The 25,433-nt window shown below is 42.4% G+C and overlaps 1 protein-coding gene across 8 annotated transcripts in view; it reads left to right on the top strand.

Moving 5' to 3' along the window:
* Positions 1–8,481: 8,481 nt before the first annotated feature.
* Positions 8,482–25,433, top strand: part of JADE3 (jade family PHD finger 3) — a 142,030-nt gene continuing 125,078 nt past the window's right edge. For 4 of the 8 annotated variants that reach the window (XM_073901864.1, XM_073901865.1, XM_025857927.2 and 1 more), the window contains exon 1: positions 8,806–8,943. The gene's annotated coding sequence lies outside the window, so the exon portion shown is untranslated. Of the gene's footprint in view, positions 8,527–8,805; positions 8,944–25,433 lie in introns of those variants that run through there. The other 4 variants (XM_073901866.1, XM_073901861.1, XM_073901860.1 and 1 more) reach the window with 3 other exon arrangements.

The following is a 25,433-nucleotide window of genomic DNA, read 5'->3' as shown; positions in this document are numbered from 1 at the left end:
TTTTTAAAGATTTTTATGTATCTATTTGACAGAGAGAGAGAGAGCACAAGCAGGGGGAGCAGCAGAGGGAGAAGGAGAAGCAGACTCCCCGCTGGGCAGGGAGCCCAATGCGGGGCTCCATCCCAGGCCCCTAGGATCATGACCTGAGATGAAGGCAGACGCTTAACGACTGAGCCACCCAGGTGCCCCTGTCTGACACTTTATTAAAAAAGATTTTATTTATTTATGTGAGTGAGAGAGAGAACACAAGAGGGGGGAGGGTCAGAGGGAGAAGCAGACTTCCCACTGAGCAGGGAGCCCGATGCGGGGCTCGATCCCAGGACCCTGAGATCATGACCTGAGCCAAAGGCAGATGCTCAATGGACTGAGCCACCCAAGCCCCCTATATATGTGTATTTTAATACCTAGAGCAAGCATTAAGAAAACTATATAAAGTGATATACTTAAAAACACTATGTAAGTCAAAATGGAATTCTAAAAAATATTCAAGTAACCCACTGTAAAGGCAAGAAAGGAAAACAGAAGAATGAGAAATACAGGGAATAATAAAACGTTAGATTTTAGCCGTAAAATATCAGTCACCATGTTAAAGGTGAACAGTCTAAATACATGAGTTAAAATACAGAGAGTCACAGAATGGTTTTAAAAAACAACCCAACTAGGGGCACCTGCGTGGCTCAGTGGGTTAAGCGGCTGCCTTTGACTCAGGTCATGATCTTAGGGTCCTGGGATGGAGCCCCTCATTGGGTTCCCTGCTCAGCAGGGAGCCTGCTTCTCCCTCTCCCTCTGCCACTCCCCCTACTTGTGATCTCTCGCTCTCTCTGTCAAATAAATAAACAAAATCTTTTTATTTATTTTTTTAAAGATTTTATTTATTTATTTGAAAGAGAGAGAATGAGAGAGAGAGAGCACATGAAGGGGGGGAGGGTCAGAGGGAGAAGCAGACTCCCTGCTGAGCAGGGAGCCCGATGCGGGACTCGATCCCGGGACTCCAGGATCATGACCTGAGCCGAAGGCAGTCGCTTAATCAACTGAGCCACCCAGGCGCCCACAAAATCTTTTTAAAAAATTAAAAAAGAAAAACAACCCAACTCTATGCTGTCTACTAGAAAGTCACTTCAAATATTACAACATAGGTAGGTAGAAAGTAAAAGGATGGAAAAAGACATACTACTCAACTGTTAATTTGTAAAAGGAATGCTTATATTAATATTAAATAAAGTAGACTTCGGAGCAAACAAAATTACGAGGGACAAAGAGGGATATTGCATAATGATGAAAGGGTCAACCGACCAAGAAGACACAGCAATCCAAAATGTGTATGCACCAGACAGAGCTTCAAAATCTGATAGAAGTGAAAGGAGAAACAGACAAATCGACAGTTACAGTAAAAAACTTCAATACTCTCTCTTAGCAGTAGAACTACTAAACATAAAATCAGCAAGACTATACAACTCAAAACCATAAAGCAACAGGATCTAATTTATAGGACACTCCATCCGAAAACAGCATAATTCACATTCTTTTCAAATACCCATGGAACATCCACCAAGAAAGATAGCTCATATTCTGGGTCATAAAACAAACTTCAACAAATGTAAAAGAACTGAAATCATACAGAGTATGTTCTCTGACCAGAGTGGAATCAAACTAGAAATTAGTAACAAAGTCAACAGGAAAATCTCCAAACATTTGGAAACTAAACAACTCATTTCTCCCTCACCTATAGGTCAAAAGGGACTCTCAAGCGAAACTTTTAAAAATACAATGAACTGAACAAAAATGAAAGTATAACATATCAAAATTTGTGGAAAGTAGCTAAAGCAGTGTGGACATGGGAATTTAGAACACTAAATGCTTGCTTACATCAGAAAAGAAGAAAGGTCTCAAATCAATCACGTAAGCTACTACCTCAAGACACGAGGAAAAGAGCAAAATAAAATGAATTCAAAATAAGCAGAAGGAGAAAAATAATAAGGTAGGAGGGGCGCCTGGGTGGCTCAGTCGGTTAAGCGTCTGCCTTCTACTCAGGTCATGGTCCTGGGGTCCTGGGGTCCAGCCCGGTGTTGGGCTCTCTGCTCAGCAGGAAGTCGGCTTGTCCCTCTCCCTCTCCCTCTGTTCTCTCTCTCTTTCTCAAATAAATAAATAAAATCTTTTTTTTAAAGAAATTCTTTAAAAAATAATGAAGAGTAGAAATCAATTAAATTGAAGATAGGAAAAGAATAGAGAAAATCAATTAAACAATAAGCTGTTTTTCTGAAAAGATCAATCAAATTAATAAACCTATAGCAAGAGAAAAGACACAAATCACTTGTATCACAAATGAAGCAGGGAAATCTTACTACAGACCCTGTGGCCATGGAAAGGAAAATAAAGTCCTTAACACAGTACCCACATTCTTTGGAAGAAAGATGCTATGTGAATGTCTGTCCACAGCAAATATATATAGTCAATCCATGAACAGAACGTTCATAAAGTCTGTCACTATTTGGAAAAGAAACTTGCAAATTATTAAATTTCTTTGACACCAACCCCCCTCCATCCCCAGAAAGAACTACTGTATGATCCAGCAATCCCACTTCTGGGTATATAGCCAATGAAATAAAACCATTACCTCAAAGAGATATTTGTACTCCCATGCTCATTGCAGCCTTATTCACAATAGCAACAGCCAAGTACGGAAACAACTTAATTGCCTGTCAACGCATGAATGGACTAAGTAAATGGATCAAGTAAATATATATATATATAAAGTAAATATGTATATATGTATATATATATATATATATACACACACACACACACACAAAATGGAATATCATTCAGCCTTACAGAAGAAGAAAATCCTGTCATTTGTGATAACATAGATGAATCTGGAGGGTACTATGCTAAGTGAAATAAGCCAGGCAGGGAAAGACAAATACTGCATGGTACCACCTATATGTGGAATCCTAAAGATTTTTTTAAAATAAAAAATAAAAAGTCAAAATCATAGGGGTGCCTGGGTGGCTCAGTCGGTTAAGCATCTGCCTTCAGCTCGAGTCATGATCTCAGGGTCCTGGGATGGAGCTCGGCTTTGGGCTCCCTGCTCAGGGGGAGTCTGCTTCTCCCTCTCCCTCTGTGGCTACCCCCTAGCCCCGCTCATGCTCTCTCTTGCATGCTCTCTCTCTCTCTCAAATAAATAAATAAAGTCTTTAAAAAAAGTCAAAGTCATAGAATCAGAGTAGAATAGTGATTACCAGAGGCTGGGGGTGGGGGAACTAGGGGTTGGTAAAAAGGTATGAACATTCGACTACAAGATGAATAAGGTCTGAGTATCTAACATATACCACAGTGACTGTAGTTGATAACACTGTATTTTATAATTAAAATTTGCTAAGAGAGTAGAACTCAAATGTTCTTACCAATGAAAGGAGTAAATATGTGAGATGATGGCTGTGTTTTTAAAAAAGGAAGACTATGAGAAACCCTAGGCATTTAAATGTGACAACTTAGATAAAATGGACCGATTCCTTGAAAACCACAAACTACAAAATTCAACCAATATGGAAAGTAGAATCGGAATAGTCCAATAACTATTAAAGAAATTAGATTGGTAATTTTTAAAAAGATTTTATGTATTTATTTGTCAGAGTGGGAGAGAGAGGGAGAGCACAAGCAGGGGGAGTGGCAGGCAGAGGGAGAGGGAGAAGCAGGCTCCCCGATGAGCAGGGAGCCTGATGTGGGGCTCGATCCCAGGACCCTGGGGTCATGACCTGAGCCAAAGGCAGACGCTCAACCAACTGAGCCACCTAGGTGTCCCTAGAGTAGTAATTTAAACGGTCTTGAAAAAAGAAAGCTCCAGATCCACATGGTTTCATTGGAGAATTCTACCAAATATTTAAGGAACTAATACCAAATTTACACAGTCTTTTCTAGAATACCAAAGAGGAAGGAACACTTCCGTGTCGGGGGTCCCCAAGGCCATTCCCAGGCTTGATGATTCACTAGAAACTCAGCATACAGTCAGACTCATGGCTATGATTTATTATACTGAGAGACTGTAGAGCAAAATCCGCAAAGGGGAAAGGCAAGACACATGGGGTGACGTCCAGAGAAAACCAGGAACAAGCTTCTAAGAGTCCTCTCCTAGTGGAGTCACACAGGATGTACCTAAGTCCTCCAGCAAAGAGTTGTGACAACACATGGGAAATGCTATCTATCAGGGAAGCTCATGAGAAACTCAGTTCCCAGGGCATTTATTGGGGGTTGGTCATAGAGGCACCCTCTGTCTAGCACTCACCAAAATTCCAGACTCCCAGAAGGAAAGCAGATGTTCAACATAAACCATATTGTTTGTATAAACAGTTTAGGCACAGTGAGCCACTCTTATCAGTCCTGGTAATGATGGGAGCCCTCCTCAAATCCAAGTTTCCAGATGCCAACCAGGGACTAACTTCGCAAGCAGGCCGGCCTTTCAAAGGATAGCAGTCAGGCCTGCTATGATAACTCCTTTCTGCACAGCTTGGAAATCAGGGGATTTGTAATATAGTCTCAGCATAAATCACATATGTACAAACAGTTTAGGTATGGTGAACCACTCTTATCAATTCTAGGAATGGTGGGAACCCTCCTGAAACCCAAGTTCCCAGTTACCCACAAAGGGCCTGTGTGCTCTTTTCTGCACAACTTCCCAACTCATTTTATGAGGCCAGTATTATCCTATTCCCATAACCAAAGACAGTGTGAAAAAAAGCCCTCAAAACTTCTCTCAGGAACTTTGACACAAAAATCTGCAATAAAATATTAGTGATATAGAGCCCAGAAATGTATAAAAAGAATTATACCATGGCCAAGTGGGGCTTATTCCAGGTATGGAGGGTCAGTTCAAAAATCAATATTCAATCAGTGCAATCTACCATATCCACAGGCTAAAGAAGAAAAATCATATGATCCTATCAATTGATGGGGAAGAAGCTTTTGACAAAATTCAGCATTTGTTCATGATAAAAACTCTCAGCAAACTAGGAATAGAAGGGTACTTTCTCAATTTGATAAAGAGCAGCTAATAGTTCTTTTTTACGGTGAAAGATGGAATGTTTCCCCCTAAGATAGGGAACTAGGGAAGGATGTCCACTCATATCATTCTTACTCAACATAGAATTGAAAGTTCTAGCCTGCACAATGAGGTAAGAAAAGGAAATAAAAAGTACACAGATTGGAAGGGAAGAAATTAAATTGTGTGTTAGGGAAGAAATAAAATTGTGTGTTCACAGACAAGATGATCGTCCATGTAGAAAATCCCAAAGAACCTACCAGAAAATTTCGAGAACTAGTAAGTGCGTTCAGCTAAGTCAAAGGAAAGAAGCTCAAACACAAAAATTTATGGCATTTCTATATACTAATAATGAACAATGAATGAGAAAGCTGAAAATGGAAACACAATACTATTTATAATCACTCCAAAGAAAATGAAATACGGTATACGCTTAACAAAACATGTACAGGATCTATATGCTGAAAATTCCAAAATGCTTATGAAAGAAGTCAAAGAAAATCTAAAGAAATGGAGAGGCACACAAATCATTTTCATTAGATTGGAAGACTCAGTATCATAAAGATGTCAATTCTCTCCCCAAGTTGATCTATCAGTTTAACACAATTCCTAACAAAATCCCAGCAAAGTTTCTGTCGATATAAACAAGTTTGTTCCAAAATTTACATAGAAAGGCAAATGACCATGAACAGCCGAAGCAATTTTGAAGAATAAAGTGGGAAGAATCACTCTACCCAATGTTAAATCTTACTATATAGCTGTAGTAATCAAGACTTTGGTATTCACAGAGGGATAGACACATAGAACAACAGAACAGAATAGGGAACCAAAAAATAGCCCCACACAATTAGTCCAACACAAACATGACCAAATGCTTTTGAGAAAGGAGCAAAAGCAATCTAATGGAGGAAAGACAGTCATTTTAACAAACTGTGTTTGAGCCATCAGACATCTATAGACAAAAATATGAATCTCAACCTCATTAGGTTCACATTTTATACAAAAATTAATTCAAAATGAATCATGGATTTAAATGTAAAATATGCAACTATAACACTTTTAGAAGGAAATGTAAGAAAATTTGTGGAACCTGGTGCGAGGCAAAAAATTTCTTAGATGCGACACGAAAAGGACACTATATAAATGCAGACTTTGAGAAGTGGGACTTCATTAAAATGAAAAATTTTGGTCTCCAAAATCTCTTAAGAGGATGAAAAGACCAGTACAGATTGGGGGAAAAAACTGCGGACCATGTATGTGACAGAGAAATTGTATCTAGAATACATAAAGAATTCTCAAAATTTAACAGTTAGAAGCAAAAAATACAATGAGAAAATGGACAAAAGACATGAACAGACATTTCACCAAAGAGGATATACAGATGGCAAATAAGCACATGAAAAGATGTCAACATCGTTAGGGAAATGCCATTGAAAACAAAGAGACACCACTATACACCTATTAGAATGGCTAACATAAAATTATAGTGACAATACCAAGTGCTGGCAGAGATGTAGAGAAACTGGATCTTTCATACATTGCTGGTGGGAATGTAAAATGGTACAGTCTGGAAAACTCTGGCAGTTTCTTCTAACACTAAACTTCCACTTACTATCCAACCCAGCAATTGCACTCTTGGGCATTTGTCACAGAAAAAAGGAAAACTGATGTTTACACAAAAAACTCTCCATGACTATTCATAGCAGTCTTATTCTTAACAGACAAAAACTGGAAACAACCCAAATGTCCTTCAACGGGTGAATAAACACACTGTAGAACACCAAAACATAACAATACTACTACTCAGCAGTAAGAAGGAATGAACTATTGATAACATGCAACAACTTGGGTGGATCTCAAGAAAATTATGCAAATTATGAAGAAAAGCCAAAAGGCATGATTCCGTTTACATAATATTCTTGAAATAATAAAATTATAGAGATGGAGAACATGTTAGGGGTTGCCAGGGGTTAGAGTAGGTGAAGGAGGTGACTGTGACTATAGTGGGTAGAAGGAAGAATCTTTGCTGTGGAGAAACAGTTGATTGTGGTAGTTACACAAATCTACATGTGATAAAATTGTGTAGTACTATATACACAGACACAGAAATGTTTGCTTGTGAAACTGGTGAAATCTGAATAAGGTCTGTGAATTGTACCCATGTCAATATCTTGGTTATGTAAGATATTAGCATTGGGGGAAACTGGGTGAAGAATACATGGGTCTGTTCTGTAATACTTTTTAAAGATACTGTGAATCTATAATTTTTTCTTTTTTCTTTTTTTTTAGATTTCATTTATTTATTTGAGAGAGAGCGAGAGAGAAAGAGAACACGAGTTTGAGGGGGGAGCAAAGGGAGAAGGAGAAGCAGGCTCCCCGCTGAGCAGGGAGCCCGTCGTGGGGCTCGATCCCAGGACCTCCGGATCATGAACCCAGCCAAAGGCAGATGCTTGACGGACTGAGCCACCCAGGCGCCCCGAATCTATAATTATTTCAAAATAAGTTAATAAAACAAGGTAAATCTGAAGGACTATGAATGCTTTAGAACTCACACATTTGCGTACTATGAAATAGAACATCTTTACTATGTAAATCAGACAAAATACGGAGAAGCCTACATTTTTGTTTAGCCAAGAAATGTAAGTGAAAATGACAATATGAGTTCATGGTAATTGCACATGGTCCATTTCCAAATCCAGATAAGTAAACCAAAAGGGGTCTGTTGCTTAAACATCTGTATGAGTTAGGATTCCACCAGAGACGCCAACCGACAGGATATTCTATACACACACATGCACACGCACGCACACATTATTCATTCACTCATTCATTAAACGATATTGCCTTACACAATTGTGGGGCTGGGTAAGCAAATCCAAAATCTGTAAGGCATGCAGTCAGAAAGGAATGATCGGGCCCACCTAGATTATCCAGGATAATCTCCCTTACTTTAAATCAACTGATCAGGAGCTTTAGTTACATCAGCAAAATACCTTCACAGCCACGCGTAGACTAATGTTTGATTGAATAACTGGGGCGGTAGCCTAACCGAGTTGACACCTCAAAAAGCCACACGACATCACAGCCCATTTGTGCTAGCAATTGAATAAATTTATTCTGTCAATGGGCACCCTGGCTGTATTATTATGGGTAATTCGAGAGCCAACAACTTAAATCAATAGTGGCCGACAATGAGTTTTATACAGGAGGGTCCACTTACAGAACTTTAGAGTTGAAAGGGGCCCTGAAATGCTTAGTTTGTATTTCATCACAGCCAAGGCACCTCCCCATCGTCCTCTCGGGCACTTATCCCGGCCGAGGCTCCTCCCGGCAGCAGCGCGCCCAGCAGGAGCACGGAGGAACCCACCTGGAGCACGACGCCGCGGGTGCGGGAGCACCAAGTGGGCGGAGCCTCGAGGCGCGCGGCGGTGGCGAAGGCGCCCAGCCCGCCAGAAGAGCGCGCGGCGGGCGGACGGCGGGGAGCCAGTCGGGTAGGGCGAGCGCGGCCGGCGGTTGGGGTGGGGGGGTGATTGGGGGGGGCTGGAAGGAAGGGGAAGAGGCGGAGCGTGGGAGCGCACAGTGTCAGGAATACAATAGTGCTCCGCGCCGCTTCAGCCGCCGCCGCTGCCGCCGCCGCCGCCCAACCGCCTGCCCAACGCTGAGGCCTGACGGGCCGGGCGGGCGAGGGCCGAGGGCGGGAGCAGAGGCGCAGGGGGCGGCCCGGGCGGATCAGGCGGCGGAGCGGGGGGCGGGGGTGGGGAGGAGATTAGGGGGCAGGTGCGAGGGAGGGGAGAGAAGAAAGCGAGCGGTTAAGGGGGCGGTTACCACCCCTACCGGACTCGCCCGGCACATTGCCGGGCCCGAGTGTGGAGCCGGGAAGGAAGGAGCCGCGACCTAGCTGCGCAAAGGTAGGCGCCGCTGAAGCTGGACGCGGCGCGAGCGGCGCTGGGGGCGTCGCGCCGGGTGGGCAGCGGGAGTGGCGGCCTCGGGGAGTGGAAACGGGCGCCGCGGAGCGCAACGTCCCGGCCCAGCCTCGCAGCGTTCGGGGGCGCCCCGGCCCCACATCGCGGTCGCTGCGGCGTCCCCGGCGTCTTCGGGCCGAGAGCGTGTGTGGGCTGAGGTAAAGTGCCCGCTGGCCCCTCCGTCGGCCCGGGCACTGCCCGGTGGCCGACGCGGGGGGGCGGGGGCGGACGCCCGAGCTCCGGCTCGGCTGCAGCTCCGCTCGGGCAGGAATTGAGCGCCATAACTGTTGCGGCCGTTCCCTCCGGTGCCCCCTCCCGGCGCCCCCTCCCTCTCTGTGCTCTGCCTGGTCTCGGGGCTCCCGGGGGTCAGACCCGCGGCGGGGGGACCTGCTCTGCGGGCCGCTCGGGGCCGGATGCTCCAGGGAGCGAGGGCGCGCCCCTGGCTGTTTCGATGTTGGGGGGCGTGAAGAACCGAGTGCTTCGAGAGAGGGGGGCCGGGCGGCTCAGGGAGTGGCGAGGCCCCGGGTGAGCCCCAGGTACCCCCGAAGCAGGAGCGCGAGCGCCCCGCGGGCTGGCGAACTTTCCCTCCTCCTCCCGTCATTGTTCGGGCGCTGCCAGTCCGGGGCCGCCGCGGCCGCCGAGCGCCTGGCGGTCCGGGGGGTGGGAAAAGCAGGAGGGCTTTGCGAATCTTACGGGAAAAATTTCCCACCGCTGGGCACGGCAAAGTTAACTTTTCTCCAGCGATCGAGTTGGTTTTATTCCCTCGGCCGTGGGGCGATCGATTTAAAAAAAAAAAAAAAAAGAGAGAGAGCCTCCTTCCAATCTTTTTCTCTCGCTTTTCGGAGCCACTGCTTTGGTGAAGTCTGGCTTTAAATTGCACAGGGCAACCTGCGTTTATTATTTCTGAGGAGGCAAAGGGGGGGGGCGGGATCTCGAGTGAGTGACCATAATGGTGGTATGTGAAGGCATGTTTAAAAGTTGGTATCATTGTGTAGCCCTGGGACATATGTAGTTCCCAGGCATTTGGCAAGAAACTTGTTTGGCCGCTTCTCTGACTTTCTGAGTTGCTAGGAAATCCATGGCCTCAGATGTGCGCAAGGTTTTTTGATGTGAGAACCGTTTATCTGTGAAGCTGAGGATGGGATCCCCGCCCCCCCCCCCAAAGCCGTCTGATTGTATAAGAAATCAAAACCGTGTTGATGGTGATTTCAGTGGCCTGGAGGGAAAGGCGACCTCATTCCCGGTATTCAGTCTGATAAAGATAACTGTCTGCTTCTCTCTAAACTCTGAAAGTAATGGAAAATAATTTAGGTAAAGACGGGTTGCACAACATCTTGGCTCAGTTTAAGCAACCCAGAATCCACTTTCCCAGAGTAGTTCTCTTAAATACCTTCCCTGAAGGCACTTCTTGCCAGCCTGGGGGTGGGGGTGAGGGTGAGAAAGGAGTCGGTCTGAACAAAGCATTGTGTTTTATTTAATTTAATATTTTCATAACATCTGTAAACAATGGGAATGTGGATCCCTGCCTCTGTGCCCTTTGAATACCGTAGTGTTCATGCTTTTATAGCATCATGTGATTACTCTCTGGATAAGTGAAACTAGATTTTTTCCTTTTTGGTTTAGCCGAGGAGTATTCTACCTCCATAACATATCATTTTCTTTTTCATTTAAAGTGAGCTCTGAGCTGAAATACTTGAATTGTAAAAGGTAATACCTCTCCTCAAGGGGTGAAGGGATTACATGAGATCTTTGGGACGTGCTTCTCAGTTAGTATTAGCTACCATCACTGCCACCTTTTCTTTAACTGTGGTCTTCTCTACAGTTTTGTTTGCTAGAGACGAGTTCCTAACCCAATATCTTTGCCTTAAAACAGTTCCTTGCGTTTTTCATCCAGTCAATTCTGGAATACCCAGGGATGCAGGTCTGGTACTAGAACCCAAACATTCTGTCTCCTACCTTTCTGAGTCATGTTGCTGTGCTTTGGCAGTATGGTAAGTGCCTTCTCACTTTTAGTAGCCTGTGAATCTTGATCACAGGTAGGAGAAAGTGGAGAAGGGCTTTCCACCCCTTTCTGAAGGGTTTGTGATCAACTGGGAGTCAGGAGTGACTCAGAAAGCAGCCTCGGGGGTGCCCATGACCCACCTTCTGGCCTGTAGATGAAGTTCCCAGAAGCAGGACACATGATGATGCAGCGCTCTCATCGTAGTTGAGACAGATGGGTTAGTGAAAGTAAAAATAAAGAACAAAGGATGTTAGGCTGGGAGGTTGGGTATGATCCTCTCCTTTGATAATGCTTGTCTTTTCCCTCCCTTGTGTTCCATCAACCATAACAATCCATTTCTCCCCTAAGCTACACAAATCTATTTCTTCTTTTTGCCCACTACTTTGAGGTCTGACTGGAACTAGGCAACTATTTGGGGGAAGGTAAGGGGAGGCAGGAGGCACTGGGTGTTTGTGAAGACATGGCATTACGGAGGGCTCTTACAAGCCTTGATCAGGGACACAGAGGTTGAATATTATCATAGGACATAATGCACCTACTTCCTCATGAAGGTTACACAAAACAGGAGCTGAGGAAGGTAGAGCTCACATGCTGGCTTACATTTAAAAAAAAAATCTCTTATCAGGGAATAACTTACATACATCACCTTATAGGTGAGGAGTGGGTGTTGGGTGACACCCTTCTGGCACTCTCCTGAACTGGCTTATATGGGGACACTTGAGTGGTTTAGCAGTTTCTCCCTGTTCAGTTACAGTGGCTGGGAAAGCTGAAGCAGTCTGGTTTGCAGGGAGAATCTAGGGTGAATGGGTAAAAATGATGAGCAAATAAAAAGGTGCTAGCAAATGGTCATTAAAGACCAAGTAACTACGGCTTTGAGTTTTCTGTTTTCTGAAATATTTGTGACTCCCCCATGGTTATTTTTGCCTCCTCCCTGTAGGTCTCTCCATAGACAATAGCAGCAAAGTTCTTACCATCAGAACTGCCTCTGTGCTTCTCTTGTGTGACAGAAAGAAGGGTCCTGGGGAGAATTTGCCTAACCCCATAGCTAAGTTTGGGAAAAGTAACTGAGGGGGCAGTCAACTGAAGAAAGTAGGTAGGGGGCCTGGTGTGGGGAAATGGTACTGGTGTTTTTGACTGATAGGAGATGCCCATGCATTGATTAATACTCTTTAAGCAGTAAATAATTTTTTAAAAGATTTCATTTTATTTATTTGATGGCGAGAGAGACACGGCGAGAGAGGGAACACAAGCAGGGGGAGTGGGAGAGGGAGAAGCAGGCTTCCTGCTGAGCAGGGAGCCCAATGCTGCGGGGCTTGATCCCAGGACCCTGGGATCACAACCTGAGCCAAAAGCAGATGCCCAACGACTGAGCCACCCAGGCGCCCCTAAGCAGTAAATAATTTAATCTCTGTCACAACCCAGAGGCCATAGCTGAGCCCTACTACCCAGGGACCTCCTTGTCCCTTGATACTGGCTGATAGGCAAGGAAATCCGAGCCTGGAATGTGCTTTCTGAAATAGCTGACAAGAGAATATGGTACCAGCATGGCTAGTACACCAGACCTTGTGTGTTGTAATCTCCTGGGAAAGTTCTTCTTCCTTTTTAGATTTTAAAAAACTTATTTTGATTATAATTACAAAAAGTTGCAAGAATAGTACAAAGAACTTCTGTATTCCCTTTACCCAAGGTCACTAATTATCAATAGTTTGCTCCCACTTGCTTTAGCATTTGTCCTTTCTGTTTCTTTTTCTGAACCATTTGAAAGTAACCATTGAGAGATTGGCACTTGTCAAGGGCATCCTGTCCTGAAGGGTCGCTCAGATGTATTAATGGGGTATATAGCAGAACTTTGGTGGTGATGCAGGGCCCCAGAGGTAAAGTGAAGTCTACCTATAGCTGTAAAGCACATATGTGTAATTCACATGGAATCTCTGGTGCTAGATATGGAAATCATTAACCGTTATAAAAGTGGTTACGATAAACTCCCCTTTTGTCATCACCCATGTCAAGTTTGTTCCCAACTATGCCAAACTTCAGTATTGTTATGAAAATCCGCTCCACCACTCCCCAGCTTTGCAGCTGTAATGTATTCTCCAACATTTTCATTTAATTCATTCAGCAGACATCTGTGGAGTACCTCCTATTTGCTAGGGGTATAAGAGGTGAAAGATAACTCATCCCATTAAGAGTTCAACATCCAGTGTAAAGGAAGAAAGAAATCTAACACAGTCAGAGGGAAGAGCATTGTGTTGAAGGAGTTTACACGAGGTGCTTAGAACACTGGACTGGTTAAGGATCTGAGGAATAGATACCTGGGAGTTGAATGTGAAGATCCGTTTTCTCTGAGACTTGCTGCTTTTAGATAACAAGACTCATGAGTGAGGGGAGCCTTTTGTGTCGTATACCCAGCACAAGCTATGGGGTCGGGCCAACTTGGATTCTACCACTTGATCTGGGCCAGTACTTGACTTCTCTATACCTCAGTTTCTTCATCTGCCTATTTTGACATCTCCGAGGTAATAATTAATTGAGGTCATAATTGCTCTGTAAACATTAATTTTATCTCTCCCCCCCCCAATGCAGTATGTGAGGAAATAGCATGAGCAGTATTAGGTATTAAGGTGGGATCCAAGGGGGTGTTTCTGTTTTCCCTACAAATAAATGCATAGTTGCTAATTGTACTGAGAGCTATGATGGAGATCCCTGTAAGGGATCATAACAACAGCGGCTATGATTTGTTAACCATTTCCTGTGTACTGAGTACTGTGCTAAGTATTTAACATAGACTATCTCTCTGAGGTGTAAGGCAAAGGTAACTTGCCTGTCATCACACAGCAAGTAAGAGGTAGAATGCTTTTATAAGGGAAACTAGCAAGGTGCCCTGGACCCTAAATAATGAGCAGGAATAAGCGAGGTAAAAGAAGGGATTGCCAGGGTGGGGGGATGGGTGAGCCCGGTGATGGGTATTAAAGAGGGCACATTCTCCGTGGAGCACTGGGTGTTATGCACCAACAATGAATCATGGAACCCTACATCAAAAACTAATGATGTAATGTATGGTGATTAACATAACAATAAAAAATTTTTAAAAAACCAGAAGATCTCTAAAAAAAGAAGAAGAAGAAGAAGGGATTGCCAGGCAGAGGGAATACCAGGTGTTGTGGGGACACTGAGGTGGAAGAGAGATGTGGAAGGGATCCACAGAGGTTTGGCTAGGACCTGGGGAAAGAGAGATGAGATGGGCAGGGGGAGATTGACAGGGCCTTATGGGATCTCATTAAGGAGCTTGTGCTTTATTCCAAGGGCGGTGGGAGGCTGCTGGAAGGTGTTTTTCACCTTAAACCGTCCTGGGGGGGGGGGGGGGGGGGGGGGGGTGGCGTGTGTAATCCGGAAAAGCATCTAGTGAGGCCTAAACAAAAGTAGTTTAAAGTAATTTCCCCTTCAGTGTCCCACTTTGTGATCCAATGGAGGCAATGTTTCTGGCCCAAATGTGTAGATCTTAAAGTTTCTACTGCCCACCATTAACACAGCTAAAAAGAGTTGCTGTGTTGCTGGAAGAAGCTAGTCCTGCAGAATGCTTCTAGATGGTTTAATTAGGCTTATATATTTGATGCTTTTTAGGCTGCATTAAGGGAGCTCTTTCAGTTTTCACTGAGCCCTGTCAAATGGGGAAGAAAAGTAAAATTGGGAGAACTAATTCCTGGAAACCTGAGTTGTTGTTCAGTGTTAGAAATGGAACTGTTGAGTATAAGACTTCAGTTTAAATATATCATGATAAGGATGCTTCAGTGACTAAATGGAAATTTTTAATGTTTTTTGTTTTTTTGGTATGTGCCATCTGTGATGGCAGACAGCACATTTGTGAGAATCTGGGAAGACTTAGGCATTTTTTCAGTACTTATATATTTATTTATTCTCATCCAGGTACTGCAGGTTTTTCTGTTTGAAACTATTTCTTATGTGCAGAATCAACTGCACAGGAAGAAAACCAGTGTTCTCGTCCCCTTTCCGTATGTACCAGACCACAGACATATTTACTTTGAAGTAAATGTGTCAATTAGCTTTTTTTTTTTTTTTTTTTTTGGCAGGGAGGGTATTGTTAGCTGGTGGTTGGATGATCTAGGATGGCCTTGTTCGCATAACTGGTGGCTGTCAGCCCGAGTGGTCTAGGAGGCCCTGAGGGAGGATGGCCCATCTCCACTCGCAAGTGGTCTCTCCTTCAGCTGGCTGCTCTGGATCTGTTCACATGGTCATCTCAAAGGCACAGAGAGTAAGTAGCAAGCAAGAGCAAGCGCCAGTGCACAAGCGCTTCTCAAGTGTCTGCTTGTGCCACATTTGATATTGTCCCACCAGCCAAAGTAGGGAAGTGCTTTTTGGCCAAGCCCAGAGTCATTGTGGGAGAGAACAATCCAAAGGTACAAATACAAGGAGGTGTTTTTTAACTGGGAACCATTACTGCAGTAATGCATAATAATTATTAATGAATATAACATCTTTTCCTTTGATAAATCTTGTTAAACACTCATTTCTAAATGTAGTGTATTTTTTTTTTTGAGAGAGAGAAAGCGGGGGAGAAGAGGGGCAGAGGGAGAGGGAAAGAGAATTTTAAGCAGGCTTCATACCCAGTGTGGAGCCCAACGTGGGGCTCAGTCTCACGACCCTGAGATCATGGCCTGAGCTGAAGAGTCGGATGCTTAACCAACTGAGCCACCCAGGCACCCCTAAATGTAGTGTATTCTTGAAGCTAAGTAGTATAATTGTGCCATCTTCTCTTCTACTAAGTGTGGAGCTGAGTGATAGTTTTTCTAGAAGGAAACCAAAGGGAGACAGTGTGCTCTGGATATAGGTCCTCTTGCGAGTGGCTTGACTGCTCACTGATCTTGTGTGGCTGTTATCAAAAGAGTCTTTGGGGTGGGATGCCTGGGTGGCTCAGTGGTTAAGGGTTTGCCTTCGGCTCAGGTCACGATCCTGGGGTCTTGGGATCAAGCCCCGCATCGGGCTCCCTGATCAGCAGGGAGACTGCTTCTCCCTCTCCCACTCTCCCTGCTGGTGTTCTCTTTCTCTCTCTCAAATAAAATTTAAAATTTATCTGAATTTTATTTAAAAATAAAATTTGAAAGCACGAGAGAGAACAGAAACAGGGGGAGCTGTAGGCAGAGGGAGAAGCAGGCTCCCTGCTGAACAAGGAGCCTAATGCAGTACTCAATCCCAGGACCCTGGGATCATGACCTGAGCCTAAGGCAGACGCTTAACTGACTGCCAGCCCAAGGCATCCTTATAAATAAAATCTTAAAAAAAAAAATGAGTCCCTGGGTTTCCTCAACCTCCTGTTCAAGCTTTACCCCCCCAAACCTTAGGGTACTAGGCTGTACTCAGCTTTGTAGTCAAGCAAAAAGATGGTTAATTGGAAATCCATCACTACCTGGAAGATGAGAGAAACATCTGCAGCTTTTTTCCTCATAACCTTTATGTGATTTATAGTTTTTACCTGAGAAGAAATGCTTATTTGGGCATTATAATAAAGACAAAGGATTCTCTGTAGGTGTATTTTACTTGGTCAAGATTTTAAAGGCTCCCTGTGGTTGCAGTGAAGAATCCAGTATTGTGCTGTGAAGTGAGTGGTCAGCGATCAGCAATTTGGGGCATGAGCCTTTGACCTTTGCTTGTGAAGTTTTCAGAAGTAACACCTTTCACATAAACTGAAATAGACTCTGCAACCAGCTCTGGCCTGAAATATATTACATGAAAATGCAACTGGACCCTAGGAAGCATGTGTGGGAAACTGAGGAGAAGGCTCACTTTGTACATCTTAGAGATGTACATTCCTCCAGAAATTGCCTGGTGATAGAATCTCAGCTTCCTTTCTTTCCTCCTAGGATAAAAATTAAAAATGGAAAATCCCTGACATTTTAAGAGTCAGTGACTTGAAAATAGCCTTCAAAATTATAAATGTATATATCATTTGACCCAGCAAACACTTCCAGGAATTTATTCAACAAATATTTTCATATTACTTAGAGTATTATTTATAATAACAAAAGATTGGTTGATATTCTAAGTATCAGTCAAGGCTTGGTCATACAGTAGAATATTACACTGATATTGCATGATTTCTAAGATGTACAAAATGAAGAAAAACAAACAGAACAGTGTGTATTGTATGCTACCATTTGTGACAGCTACTGGGGGCAGTAATGTGTACTATATAATATATATATTTTTGCTTACATAGACATAAAATATTTCTAGAAGGATGTTCAAGACTGATAGCTTTAGGGCATATATAGCCAGGGTAGAGAGTTGGAGGAAGATTTTTCACTGCATAAACTTTTATGTATACCTTAAAAAAATTTTTTTTGGTTGTCACATGATCCTTCATTGAAACATTTTCCTTTGTAGTTCTTAATTAGGTGGGCATTCCACGGCACCACTGTTGATGTCCTCTATGATGTCATGAGGGTGGCGGCCATCAACACTGCAGCCCACAGATTGGGCAGTGCCCAGGATCTCTTTAATGATTCCAGAGAGTTCTCTAGCTAAACATCGGTGCTGCATCTGTTGGGCAGTGTTGACAATCTCATCAAAAGTGGTATTTCCACTGTGCTTAATGTTTTTCTGCTTCTTTCTGTCTCTTGGTGGTTCCTTGAGGGCTTTGGTAATCAGGGCAGAGACAGAAGATACTTCAGTCCGGGCCTGTCTGTTCTGAATGGTCAGTTTCACTGTCATCCTCAGACCCTTCTGATCACCAGTTGCCTTGGCAATGTCATTACCAACCATTTCTGGAGACAGACCTGGGTGGGGGTGGGGGGGCTGATCTTTGGGGCCAGGGCAGACATGGCACCAACTTCCTTACCAGTTCTCCTTAGGTGTAAGACTTTGATTTCATTGGGGTCAAACATAGGCGGTATGGTAGAGACAGCTGGTGTTAGATGAATCCGGATTCGGGAGGACCGAAGACAGTTGCACCTTTACCTCCTCAGAGCCAAAAGTCACAAGTACCTTTTGAACTTTAAGCCATGTGAATATATTACCCTATTTTAAAAATCAAATACATTTATTTAAAAAGCGTTGGTATATGGTGATGGTGATGTGAACTTCATGGACTCCCACCCAAGTTGATCTGGTCAGAGCTATTCCTGTTAAATATATATATATATATATCCAGTCAGTTTTGTTTCCTAGAAATGCCTCAGAATAGTGTACTTCTGAATTTTTAGCTAAAGTCCTGCCTTTTCCAGTATGTCATATGAGTGGAGTCATACAATATTTAGCCTTTTTGGGTCTGGCTTCTTTTACTTGATTCATCCATGTTATGTGAATTAATAGCATGTTCCCTTTATCACCGAATAGTATTCCAATTTATGGATGTACCACAGTTTGTACATTTACCTGCTGAAGGACAACTTGGCTGCTTCCAGTTTCTTGATGATTATGAATAAAGCTGCAGTAAACATTAGCATACAGATTTTTTTGTGAAACATAAGCTTTCAGTTCATTTGGGTAAATAACCAGGAGTGGGGTTGCTGAGTTTTTATAAGAAACTGCCAAACTGTCTTCCAAAGTGGCTCTACTGTTTTGCATTCCCACCAGCCATGAATATGAGGTGTGTGTCAAGTTTCATTTTCCTGTGTATGGATGTCCAGGAGTTCCAGAACATTTGTTGAAAAGACTGTCCTTTCTCGATTATTATTGCTTTTGCACCTGTGTCAAAAATGTGGCTGTGCATGTGTGGGTCTATTTCTGGGCTCTCTATTCTGTTGCATTGATCTGTCTGTCCATCATTGTGCTATTACCACACTGTCTTGATTACTATAACTTTATAGTAAGTTTTGAAATTAGGTAATATGAGTACTCCTACTTTTTTCTTCTTTACCAGAATTGTAGTGGTAAGAGAGGACATTCTTAGCTTGTTCCAGTCTCTCACCATTAAGTATGATATTAGCTGTAGAGTTTTTTTTTTTAAGACTATTTATTTGAGAGAGCGAGAGAGCACAAGCAGGGGAGAGGCACAGGGAGAGGGAGAAGCAGATTCCTGGCCAAGCAGGGATCCCGACATGGGGCTCAGTCCCAGAACCCTGAGATCATGACCTGAGCTGAAGACAGACGTTTAACCAACTGAGCCACCCAGGCACCCCTAGCTATAAGTTTGCAAAATATACATACCCTGTTGTGCTGAAAAGAGTTACCATAGCAGTCCTGACGGTGCTTGCTATCTTTAGAAGGCCTTCTTGCAAGTTTGGCCCTTGGCTGGTGTCTTGAAAATTGGCTTTTCAAACATTTTGAAAATAACATATTATATTCAACCTTCATTTATTCCTTTTCCAGTGTTATTCATTTCTTTATGCTAATCCAAGCTCCAACTTTAATCATAATCTTTCTGCCTGAAAAATTTTTCCTCAACATTTCGTTTGTGCCAGGTCTGCTGACAGTAAATTCTTTGCTTTTGTTGGATAAAATCTTTTTTTTTCTTCACTTCTGAAGGACATTTTCGTGGGATATGGAATTCTGAGTTGACAGTTTTTTTCCTCTTCAACATATTACTCCACTGTTGCCTTGTTTGCATGGTTTCTGATAAGTCTGCTATATAATTTTTATCCTTGTTTCTCTGTAGTTAATGTCTTTTTTCCTCTGACTGCCTTCAAGCTCTTTGTCTTTGCCTAGATGTGGCTTTTTTATTTTGTCATATTTATCCTGCTTGGTGTTCTTCTGAGCTTCTTGTATCTGTGGATTGTTGTCTGTCACTAATTTTGGAGAGTTCTCAGTCATTATTTTTTCTTTTTTTTTAAGATTTTATTTATTTATTTGACAGAGAGAGAAACAGTGAGAGAGGGAACACAAGCAGGAGGACTAGGAGAGGGAGAAGCAGGCTTTCCGCTGAACAGAAGCCTGAGGCGGGGCTCGATCCCAGGACCCTGGGATCATGACCTGAGCCGAAGGCAGATGCTTAACGACTGAGCCACCCAGGCGCCTGTCAGTCATTATTTTTTCAAATAATTCTTGTATTCCATTCTCTTTTTTTTATTCCCCTGGAATTCCAATTATAAGTATGTTACACCTTTTGATATTTTCCCATAGTTCTTATATGCTGTGTTCTATTTTTTCACTCTTTTGTCCCTTTTTGTTTTAATTTTTATTGATCTGACCAATAAACTCAATTGTTACGCTCACTGATTCTTTCCTTGGCTGTGTCAAGTCTACTGTTGAGCATGTTGTTGTTTTTTTGTCTTTTTTTTTTTTTTTTTAGCATGTTGGGTTTTTTTTTTTTTACTGTTCTTTTTTTAAGTTCTAGCATTTCCATTTGATTATTTCTTACACTTTCTATCTTTTTGCTGAAATTATTCATCTGGCCTTGCATGTTGTCTGTCTTTTCCATTAGAGTCTTTAATATATTAATCATAATTCTTCTAAATTTTATTTCTGATAATCCTAACATCTGTGTCATACTGAGTCTAAATCTGATGATTGCCTTGTCACTTGGAATATTTTCTTGCCTTTCATTATGCCATATAATAAAAAACTGAACATGGCTGAAAAGCTGTTGAAACTGAATGTGGGCAAGAGATACTGAGTTAAATCTTTGATATATTTGGAGAAGAACACAGGTGTCCTTCTGCTAGGCCTTTAGTGTGGGGATTTGAGTTAATCTAGTCAGGAGTTGGCTTGTGTTTGATGTTTGTTATTGGTAGGGCACCAGAGATTTCTGATTCCTCTAGCGATACCTTCTTTTTGACTCCTGCTTGGCTTTGGGTTTTTCCTTTGTGCTGTTTCCCAAGAGCTGTCTGTTAAGCCCTCCCAGTTGTATTCCACTTTACTAACTACGTAGCTGGTTTGCCAAGTGGTGGATGGTGGAGGAGGAGGGAGTTCTCTGATGATTTGACTTGAACTTAGGCAGCTGTTGGAACCTGGGTCTAGAGTATGTCCTTTACAAGAATTCCTGCCCCTTCTCCAGGGGTGAAGCTTCTTTTCCTTTTTCCTGTCTTCCTTTTCCCCAGCTGCAGTGAGTACCCACCAGCATCCTTAAGCCAAGGGTTTTAAGTCCTTCCCTCTGCAGATTAAGGCTTTTGTTCTGTGCTGGAGATAAAGGAAAAGTGTCTGGGTAGATTTCAGTGGGCGTTGTTTTCCTCAGCCAACCAGCACCAGGATGAGAGCTTTCTCTGGGATTTTCCCTGATTCTTTCCATAAGAGGTAGTGGGATTCCTGTAGGAAACACTTGTCAGAGGATGGGAATTCCTTGACCCCATGTGGAGCCTAGGAGCTTCATACTCTCATGACATCCCATACTCTGGTCTCCAGTAAGTAATTTGTTAGAATTTCTAGTTTGATCTTCCTACCAACTTACATGCTCGGATCCTATGTTTACCTGCAGGCATCTGTCTCTTCAGATATCTGGACGGTGGTTTTGCCCTGTGTTCAGTTTTTGATAGGTCCAAGAAAAGTCATTGGTTTTTCAGTTTGTCTAGTAGCTTCTTTTTTGTAAGGGTGAGAATGATGGCTTTCCAGTCCTTTGCATATCAGCTGAAACCTGCTCCTGAAATAAGTTTTAATCTACATAAATGTCTGATGCAGTGCATGGCCCATAGAAACTCAGTACAGATTAGTTTTTCCTTTTTTTTAATCTCACCTCCTTGAATTTTATGGTTTTATGGCTAGGGAGCCAGGAATAATTGATTCTGGTTTGGGTTCTGCCTATTTTAGGTTTTAAAAACCTCTGCACTGCTGGCATTATGTTGTTATATGTTTTTCTTGCCGTCTTCCAGAATTCTATGTATGCATTTGTAATTATTGAGAACATTGTTAGCACTCAGTCATAATTTGCCTCATTGAGAATTAGAGTGTGATTTAGTCTTTCTACAGTATAGGTTTTGTTAGTGACCATGTGTTTGTCATTTTTATTCCCCACATTTCCAGGTGCAGTTCAGTTCAGCAAATATTTAAGTGCCCACTGTGCTATGAGGCACTAGGTGTTGAGTAGAATACAAGCATGACCTGGTAAGTGGAGTAACCAAGAGGTTCTCAAAGGCAGTGGAGACCCTTTGGATATAAGGATATTGCAACTTGGGAAATATCTCCATTTCGATCTAGAAGGATTAAAAAAAGTTTTTTAATTCTGCTTTTAGTTATATTAGAGATATACTAGAGATGCATTCTAGGAAAAATTGTAAAGTTGTAGAAAGAGCCATGGTTGTCCATGACATCCTTATAACATTCTCATTTCATCACATTCTCCTTCCCAGGGTTAATTTTGATTACTTTTGTTTTACTATGCAAATTGTATACTATGCAAATATCATGCCATCTAATAATTTACTGAAATATATGTATTTTTAAGGGACTAAGCACACAGATTCTGTGTGCTTTTAAGGAATATTAGTTTAAAGGGATAACTCACCATTCAGTTTGGATGTGTGGCCTGATTTTTTTTTTTTTTTGCTTCACATTATAGTCAACTCTTAATTTTTAAATCTGAAAATTGTTAATGATAGGTAGAACCATAAAAAGTCATATAGTAAAATTGACTTTTGGGGGGATATGCATAGTCATGTGGATTTTGATACACGTATAGATCAGTATGACTACCATCATAGTCAAGGTACAAAGTAGTCCCATCACCCAAAAAAAATCCTTTGTGTTACCTCTTCAGTCACACTTTTCCCACCCCCAACCCTTGACAGCCACTGATTTACGGTCCATTACTAGTTTTATCACTTTGAGGATGTCACATAAATGAAGTCAAACTGAATGTAATCTTTTAAGTCTTGCTTTTTTTCACTCAGCATAATGCTTTTGAGATTCATCCAAGTTGCGTATATCAATAGTTTGTTCCCTTTTTATTGTTGAGTAGTATTCCATTTTAGAAATGTACCACATTTGGGTTGCTACCAGTTTTTGGTAATTATAAGTAGAGCTGCTATAAGAATTCACGTGCAAGTGTTTATGTGCACATACAGTTGCAGTTTTCTAGGGCAAATAACCTGAGAGTGAGATGACTTAGAATTATACTAACACTCATGGTAAAACCAACTTGTTAGCTAGAGTCTGAATGCTAGAATGGATAGAATAGTAGAGACCCAAGTTGTTTGACTCCTGCTTTTGCTTCTTAGTTATGCAACCTTAAGTGAATTTAACCTCTTCGTGGCCCAGTTTCCTCTTTTGTAAAATGAAGGGTTATTTTTTTAAAGAAGATTTTATTTATTTATTTCAGAGAGAGAGCACGAGCGTAAGCATGAGTGAGGGGAGGGGCAGAGGGAGAAGCAGACACCCTGCTGAGCAGGGAGCCCAATGTGGAGCTTGATCCCAGGACCCTGGGATCATGACCTGAGCCGAAGGCATATGCCCAGCCAACTGAGCCACCCACGTGCCCCTAAAATGAAGTTAATAATAATAACCAGTGAGATTGTTGTGTGGAATTAATGACATATTAAGGATAAAATGCTGATCAATGTCTGGCATACCAAATATTATTATTATTTCATGCTTAACTGAACCCTGTCAGAAACACCCGTCTTTAATTAAAATAGGGAAATTAAGTAATCCATAGTGTGATGTGTTTAGTAGGCAAGGCTTCAAAGCATGCTGTCTCTAGGGGAAATTTTAAAAGTTATCCTTAGTGGTGAAAAAGTTTATGAAAATAGGTGTATGGGAGTCCTACGTAACATCCAAAGGTTGGACCAGATGCCCAATTTTGATGGTTTTACTTGCCCTCTCAACATTAAAAGAATCATGTTCACTAAAAATTTAGTGCATTGCTATACTTAATAAAGAAGCTGGAAAAACTACCTCAGAATCAACTAACATTCATTTAGTGCTTGCTATGTACCAATCTCTAGGATAGGCATTCAAGTGTATAAACCTGAGTACCTCCCCACAAAATAAGTAATTTGGATAATTACTAAATTATTTTTATGCTTTTTTTAAAGGTGACTGTTGAGGACACTGATGAGGCATGATTTCTTAGAGCCCCCATGATGTGAACCATCTATGATATCTCAGATCCTGTCTTGAAACACATCTTTTTACAGGAAACCTCCCCAGTTTTGAGGAGCACGTGGAGGAGATAACAAAACAGCATGCCTACTCAAATCTCTCCCTAGAACACTATGTCATTAGAAAATGCAACAGAGGCCCCTTTCTTGCATAACTGTTAGAGACTATGGTCTGGCTCAGTCTGAGAAAGCACCAAGGGCGAAAGGGATGTGTTTTCCCCTGGAGAACTTTTCCTATCCTATGAGGTACACACGAAGGGCTACTCAGTCACCTACTAGACAGTGATTGAAAACCAGTATGTGCAAAGAGGAACCTAAATGTCCTTTCTTCTCTTGTCTGTTCAGTTGTTTTGTAATGTATTCACATGCCACAGCCTATCAACTGTGTTTTTCACCTGAGATTTCAGGGGAAGTGGGTCGAACAAGAAGTCTAGAGCACACAGTCTGGGATGTCATCTCTAAACTGTCCTCACTGCCTCCCCTCCCCAAGTACCACCAATAGTCCAACACTCAGATTTACCTGGAGCCTTTCCTCACAATTAGAACATCCTTCCCGCTTTGCCCTGCCAATCCTGCTTGGGCCATTTCTTGCAAATTCTAGCCCAGCAAGACACTCCCCCATGCCTCAAAACCCACTCATTTGGATGCCATTCTCTACTCCATATTTCCTTATTAAATCATGTCTTTTCTTTTAAGTATGCTCCACACCCAGTGTGGAGCCCAATATGGGCCTTGAACTCACAACCCTGAGATCAAGACCTGGGCTGAGATTAAGAGTCAGATGCTTAACCAACTGAGCCACCCAGGTGCCCCAATCATATCTTTTCTATTCACTTTGTCACCTAATGCCATACTTCCTTACTCTGATCTATTTCATATATACGTGACCTGAAGGTTTACAATTAGACTGCCATTCCCAGAGTGGTAGGAAACCCTCAAATTCTCTACATCCTGTCTCCCACAAATACCTGAAAGAGAATTGCTGCCTGCTCTTTAATTAACAAACCAAACATCAGTTCTCATTTTGTGTTTAAAAATTACATGTAACATGTTCTAATGGCCACATAAGTCCTGTGGAAAGTGATAGTTTGGGAACTAAATACGTATTTTGTGGACTGTTGAAAGAAAGCTGGTGCTTTGCCATGCTGCCACTGTGAAAAGTATGGCTATACCGTCTGCCTGGGCAGAGTCTGGCTTCACGGTATAGATTACAGCCGAAATTGCGGTAGCCTTTTTCTGGCTCCGTCATGGTTTCTAGCCTTCCCCATAATTCTTTGCCCACTTAAAATGTGAAAGAGCACTAGGAATTTTTTTTTAAATATAGACAAAACTTTGCAATCAGTTGTAACCCTCTTGTCTCATATGAAACCTGCATCTTATACAGGAGAGAGGAATGTGTGTGTGTGTGTGTGTGTGTGTGTGTGTGTGTGTGTGTGTGTGTGTGTGTGTGT

Source organism: Callorhinus ursinus, unplaced genomic scaffold (assembly GCF_003265705.2).
Source record: "Callorhinus ursinus isolate GAN/ISIS: 27379988/994484 unplaced genomic scaffold, GSC_fseal_2.0 scaffold16, whole genome shotgun sequence".
Taxonomy (NCBI): Eukaryota; Metazoa; Chordata; class Mammalia; order Carnivora; family Otariidae; genus Callorhinus; species Callorhinus ursinus.
Note: the sequence above shows the minus strand (reverse complement) of the source record. Positions and strands in the feature narration are given on the sequence as shown.